Genomic DNA, 7,736 nt, shown 5'->3' with positions numbered 1-7,736 from the left:
AGCACTAGGATTGTCTCATTTTCCTCAAACTGAGTCATCTGAAAGGTTACAGTGCATACAATTACATGTGAGCTCCATGTTGGCCAGTCAGTTGATCCGTGCAGTGTGAGCATTGAAGTCCCAGGTTCTGATCGTGCAGAAAGGCCAGTTAAACACAACGTACAAGATCAATAATACTGCAGAGTGCCTGCCCATCTTTAGAGATTACTCAAATGCACCAAAAGACTTTTTGAGCCTGTCTAAATATTCTCTGATTGCCTCGTTCCAGAAGTGAAAATAATACTCAACATCAGCTCAAACATAGAAAAAAATTGAGACATACATAACACAATACATAACATACATAACAAACAAACATACAAAGAGACAGAGAGAGAGGGAGAGAGAGATAGAGAATTTAATTCTTAAGTCTTTTTGTTTAGTTTTAGTTTTTCCTTCATATTGCTTAATGACTTTTCCATATCTGTGTTTCATATTTGCCATACAAACAGATGTAATTAATATAATTCATCCTACAGTTTTTTCCGATTGCTAAACGACAGTGGGCACAACTGGAGTCACATGTGCAAAACTCAAACTACAGTCTGCACTACCTAGAGTCACCTGAGCTAAACAGTTCACATCACCTGCAAAACTCATTCAAAGCAACACAACTCTTAACACACGTCTCAAACAGTATGCACAGGCCTCACTGAGATAACACACACTGTCACTCAGAACACACTGAAGGTAAAAACACTAGCCTCAAACACCAATACAGAAATTACAAACTTTTTCATCTTTACAGTTTGAACAATTTGAGTGACTTGACACTACTCAACAGTTTATTTAAGGAAAAAATATAGATTGTATAACATACAAATTTTTACATAAGGTAAACAAGAAGGAATGCAAATCAGCAGTTTTCTTCAATAAAGTATTTTGTCTCTAGTAATTTATGGAATTACTGGAGGAAAAAAAACTAAAGGTACATAACAGTACCAACGAATAGTGTGACTAATCCTGCCTCTCTCCAGCATCATGTGGCAAGTTTTCTTCATCACATTGGATGTCTGCATCATCTCTAAATACAAATGAATGTGGTGTTTCTATTGCTTTCACCTCCATTACTTTCTGAAAAACAGTAAGAATGCAGTTTTACTATTGTAAAGATATAGTGTTTTTCACTTTTTTTTATAGCTGTGTACATAACCTCAGACATCTTACCTGGACATATTGGTATCTTTGCTCTTTTACCCGTTTCTCTCAAACATTACAGTGTAGAATTGTTTCATTCTTACAGTTTTTTTCGATTGCTAAACGACAGTGGGCACAACTGGAGTCACATGTGCAAAACTCTAACTACAGTCTGCACTACCTACAGTCACCTGAGCTAAACAGTTCACATCACCTGCAAAACTCATTCAAAGCAACACAACTCTTAACACACGTCTCAAACAGTATGCACAGGCCTCACTGAGATAACACACACTGTCACTCAGAACACACTGAAGGTAAAAACACTAGCATCAAACACCAATACAGAAATTACTAACTTTCTCATCTTTACAGTTTGAACGATTAGAGTGACTTGACACTACTCAACAGTTTATTTAAGGAAAAAATATAGATTGTATACCATACCAATTTTTACATAAGGTAAACAAGAAGGAATGAAAATCAGCAGTTTTCTTCAATAAAGTATTTTGTCTCTAGTAATTTATGGAATTACTGGAGGAAAAAAAACTAAAGGTACATAACAGTACCAACGAATAGTGTGACTAATCCTGCCTCTCTCCAGCATCATGTGGCAAGTTTTCTTCATCACATTGGATGTCTGCATCATCTCTAAATACAAATGAATGTGGTGTTTCCATTGCTTTCACCTCCATTACTTTCTGAAAAACAGTAAGAACGCAGTTTTACTATTGTAAAGATATAGTGTTTTTCACTTTTTTTTTATAGCTGTGTATATAACCTCAGACATCTTACCTGGACATATTGGTATCTTTGCTCTTTTACCCGTTTCTCTCAAACATTACAGTGTAGAATTGTTTCATTCTTATTTGGTGTTTGTATACAAAAAAAGACTTTCTGAGCTTTCTCTGTATAAATACCATATATGTTCACTAACTAGTTTAAAATAAGACACTTGCTTAGGCTTTCAGCTAAAATTGCAATCAGCAGTGTTTGATAGGCACCAGACTGAAATCTATTCTGTTTTGAATGTGTGGTTAACAGTTTTGACAGCAGTGTGTTAGCATTTGAACAAAGTGCTGTAAATCTACAGTGTTGTGCACGTTGTGGTTAAAGTCATGGGATAAGTGTGTAGAGTTTTGAAAACTGTGTTCAAGCAATGAAAAATGAACTAGAGTTTGGTCCACATGAACTGCTGCTGTGCAGACTGTAGTTAGAGTTTTGCACATGTGACTCCAGTTGTGCCCACTGTCGTTTAGCAATCGAAAAAAACTGTAATATTGTGCTAATGTTCATATAACTGTTTACTTTGTTTTGTCCGAATATTTGGACAAATTGTATGTTGAAGCTTTGGCAACATTGTTATTGAAAATTTAATGCCAATACAGCCCCTTTGAATTGAATTGGAGAGAGAGAGAGAGAGAGAGAGAGAGAGAGAGAGAGAGAGAGAGAGAGAGAGACATGACATTGCCAGTTAATCATCTCAGTTTTCAGATTATAGCACGACATCTACCCGCGTGTTGCACTTTGGTACCGGTCATCATTTCAACATCTTTTCAACATCTAAATATTTGCTGGGTGCTTTCAGAGGGCATGGGAGAGATCTCGACTATTGATTCAAACTGTAGAGCAATAACAAGACGCTGCCATGTTTGGGTTGGATTTTACGTCAAACAAAACACCCATCTGTCCTTCTCTGTCGTCTCGGTCCAACTCGGCTAACCTCGGTCACAGTTACAGCTATGTAATCACAGCAGAGTGTGACAAAGGCATTTACATGCGCCTCAGGAAAATAACTGGGACACACTGGATTATTTGGGACACATTTTGTTTTATTTGTCTTTTGTGTCGCTACGTGACAATCCTCAAACACAGTAGCTTAATTTTCGTCTCCAGAGGGATCTTTTTGAAGACGGTGGAAATTATTTTGTCAAAGTACTTTGTTGCTATTTCTTTGTACCATGACAGTGCGGTCAGAGGTACTCCTTTACAAATTGAACACACCCTGACCTCCCTGTTCTGTCTGTGTCAGCCAGGTCCTCTCCAGTGGATCAATACTTTCTCAAAGATTTCTCTGGGGGGTGGTTCAGTCAGTACTATCTAAACAATGGTTGTTTCTTTCTTGTACAGGTTGTAAATTTGTCGTACTTTGTTTCCAGTACCTCTTTGCCTTTAATTTTTATAGCTTTAGTGCGTAACTCTTTTTTGTATATTAATGAACGTCTGTTCCATTCAAGCCGTCGCCAAATGAGTTGATACGAAGTTAATTAAGACAGCTCCACACAACTCTCTCTGGATTTCTCAGCACGGCTGTGTGCGTAGAAACTCGAGTGAAGATAATGACCTCTTCTGAAGAGTCCATCATGTTTTTTTTTAATCCTCCATGTCCTCCTTGGCTACCAGCAAATGTGTGGGGGAGGGGCGGTGGTGGTGCCTTGTGGATGCACCGAAAGAATTGTTGTCATTACTTACTTTTATTTTTATTTTTTATTAATTACTTTTCCATTATGAAAAAAAAGTACCTGGTACTAGCTAACAGGTATTTTTTTTTTTAGTATCCCCTCCGTCGAGGTTCCAAGCGAGCTGAGGCGATACCAAAAGGTGACGTGAAAACCTGCAGACTGCCGATTGGTCGGAGAGAATCGTCACTAATCACTGTTTTTTTTCAAGCGCCATTAGATTTCCTCATGGGGGAGACATAAACTGCGCACTATAGCTTTAACCACTATTTATTTCCAATATGTGGTTTAACCCTTGTGTTGTCTTCCCGTCAACCATGAACTTGTTGTCCTTCCGGGTCAAAATTGAAAATTTACTTTTTCTGGCGTTTTTATCCTGCATTTTGCCAGGTCAGAGCATGATGAGTGGATCACAGACTGGTTTATGCCAAAGTTTAGTCACGATACTGTTTTAAAACCATTTGGAATTTCAAATTTTATTATTATTTCAAATGCTATTCAATTTGAATAAAACAGCCACAATTCAATGGAAGTAATCATCACTTTACCCTGCAAAGAACCCATGCACCCATGTTACTTTTGGGCATTTTGGTTCAAAGTTTTTAGTTGATTGCCTTTCCTTTCAATCTTTTAGCTGGGCTTTCAGAACCAGCCAGTACATCTTGTATGTGTCGTGACTTCTTTGTGATTCAAGGCTTTGTAGTGAAACTGGATTGGAGAGGTTTATGAACTTTGATGACTCACCTCTGAGCTTTGATAAGTGAAAATGGAATGAATTACTGGCTGCTTTGTTGGACTCTAAGCATAATTTGCAGTGCTATGTGTGCTATCCTTGTAGCGGGTGGTTTTTATGTCATTTTCCTATGTTGTACCATCACAATGAAATACAAGTTGATGCATGGCTGACTCTTTTGATTTCGGTCATAATCCTGACTTGTTTTTTTCTTTTGATGTTTTTACACCAGTCTAGCTTTTTCTCACTTCCTGCACAGCGTTGACAGAATATTCTGTGGAGGATGGAATCAATCCTAAATGTGTACATATTTATACATGTATTGAATAACTCTGCTTCCTAGTGGGAATTTATTTAGAATTTCTTTTTAAAAGGTGACATTTTGTCTGATTGGTCAAATTAAATCTCAAAAACCTGATTTAATATGATAAAAAGGATTGGTTAAAGATGTATTTGTGATTTGGTTAAACAGGTCATCAATTACAGTTCAGTCAAGTCCAAGGCAAGATCAACAAGTTCCCAGTCAAGGCTAGGGCTGGGTATCTCAATACCTTTAAAGGTCCCATGACATGGTGCTCTTTGGATGCTTTTATAAAAACCCTTTTTTTCCCTTAATATTTTTTCTTATTTTTTTTTTTTTTTTCCTTTTTTTTTTTCCTTTTTTTTTTTTTTTATTTTTTTTTTTTTTTTGTTTTTTTTTTTTTTTTTTTTTTTTTTTTTTTTTTTTTTTTTTTTTTTTTGGTTTTTTTTTTTTTTTTTTTATTTTTTTTTTTTTATATTTTTTTTTTTGCTCTTATTATTTTTTTTTTATTTTTTTTATATAAATTTTAATTAAATAAAAATTAATATTATAAATTTTTTTTAATTTATATCTAAATAAAAAACCAAATATTTCTTTTATATAGACCTTAGTGGTCACCTAATACTGTATCTGAAGTCTCTTTTATATAGACGCCTCGTAGTGGTCCCCTAATACTGTATCTGAAGTCTCTTTTATATAGACCTTAGTGGTCCCCTAATACTGTATCTGAAGTCTCTTTTATATAGACCTTAGTGGTCCCCTAATACTGTATCTGAAGTCTCTTTTTATATAGACATTAGTGGTCCCCTAATACTGTATCTGAAGTCTCCTTCGTGTTGGTGCAGAATTACAGCCACTAGAGCCAGTCCCACAATGAGCTTTCCTTAGGATGTGCCATTTCTGTGTCTGTAGCTAGTAAGGAGGAGAGAGGGGGGGAGGGGGGGGGCAAGGTGGAGGGTGGGGGTGTGGCCTTTTCCAGTCAAATGCTACCTATTTTATACTATTTGTAGGGTTTTGTTGATCGGGGAAGAGGGGTGTCAAATGAAGTACTCTATTGGTATGGGTATAACTTTATTGGTACTGGTATCACCATTTATTAAAGGATACCCAGCCTTTGTCAAGACCAACAAGTCTCAAGTCAAATCCCAAGTCAAGTCGAAGTCTTAAACTCTGTGCTTCGAGTCCTATACATGTCATTATATACAGTACAGGCCAAAAGTTTGGACACACCTTCTCATTCAATGTGTTTCTTTATTTTCATGACTATTTACATTGTAGATTCTCACTGAAGGCATCAAAACTATGAATGAACACATATGGAATTATGTACTTAACAAAAAAGTGCGAAGTAACTGAAAACATGTCTTATATTTTAGATTCTTCAAAGTAGCCACCCTTTGCTTTTTTGATAGCGCTGCAAACCCTTGGTGTTCTCTCAATGAGCTTCATGAGGTAGTCACCTGAAATGGTTTTCACTTCACAGGTGTGCTTTATCAGGGTTAGTTAGTCGAATTTTTTCCCTTATTAATAAAAAAGCAAAGGGTGGCTACTTTGAAGAATCTAAAATATAAGACATGTTTTCAGTTATTTCACACTTTTTTTGTTAAGTACATAATTCCATATGTGTTCATTCATAGTTTTGATGCCTTCAGTGAGAATGTACAATGTAAATAGTCATGAAAATAAAAAGGAAACGCGTTGAATGAGAAGGTGTGTCCAAACTTTTGGCCTGTACTGTATGGCCCGAAATGAAGCCTAAAAATGATTGGAAGCCACAAGTCTTTTTATGATTTTGTCAACTCAAGTCTAAAGTTACCAGATTCACGACAGATTCATTTTGAAAAGGTGACAGATCAAAACATCTGTTAAGAGCTGTCAACTATTAACTATCGACAAAGACACTGTCAATGTATGAACTGTCAACTATGACAACTGCGCTATCTCTATGACAGCTACACAGGCTCCATTAGCTGACACTGACTGCAAGAAAAAGCTTGAGAGTGTTTCAAAAGTCATGAATTAACTTTTGGGCTCAACAGTAAACCTTGTGGATTAGACAGTTTTGTACTAATGTACAGTATTTATGCCTGTCACTGTGTCTAGTTGGTTTTGTAAAACTGGAATTGTGGCTAATTACGCTGATAATCACTATCAACACGAAAGCAAAGAGAAATCAATGGATACATCGTGTCTTTTTTGTCTCTTTCTCAGCACTGATACTGCACGTATACACATAAAAAACAGACTTACACCTAATTACATTCACAAGTACCTATTGAAGTGTAATGGGCCAGCCAGAATTTGAATGCACAGCCACTTGCTTTGTGGCTGTGCATAATCTAATGCTAAGAATAGGAAAATGACAGCTGAGCATTGAAGCGTGGAACAATTCATGGTCAGAGCGAAGGACATCCTTGTGATTAGTGTGGCATTGATTCTAAAGCTCTCTGTATGGAGTCTTAAGACGTACAGTATGTCTTTGGTATTGGTTTGGTCCATACAGAGCAATAGAACATATAATGAATATAGCTGTAGGCCACTATGGAGGTTGGAACAGCACACAATGAATCACTTGTGGTGTGATCCAAAAATATAGTTTTTCTTTGTCAATCAATTCATACTTGTACTGCCTCATCTTCTCTGATTATTTCATCAAAACTAAACAATCAAGTTGAATCAGCCAATCAAAGTAATACCATCTTGAATGAAATTGTATACGATTAATCAGCAAACCTTTGAAGGTTAAAATCTCAGTCGCATTCAAAACACAAAATGATGAAGGTGAACAATATTAGAGTCCATTATGCTTGAAATAGCTTTTCTGTCAAGTCAATTTATCAATTTGAATGTTTTCACATCTGCAGCATAATAATACAGCTAGAGCACACTAAAGCTAAAAAGCTAATAAAGAATATGAACCACTGCCTAACTAGTTTGGTTCATGTTTATCGAGCTGAAAAAAATTAAGCCAACGCCAAAGTGCCAAAAACTGCAGTTCCTTGAGCGGAGAAAAAGACAGAGAAATATAAGAGAGCACTGTTGGCTGACGTTGAAAAATGCTGCAAAC

This window comes from Perca fluviatilis, chromosome 21, assembly GCF_010015445.1.
Source record: "Perca fluviatilis chromosome 21, GENO_Pfluv_1.0, whole genome shotgun sequence".
Lineage (NCBI taxonomy): Eukaryota > Metazoa > Chordata > Actinopteri > Perciformes > Percidae > Perca > Perca fluviatilis.
The sequence above is the reverse complement of the archived record's forward strand: the minus strand, read 5'-3'. Positions refer to the sequence as shown.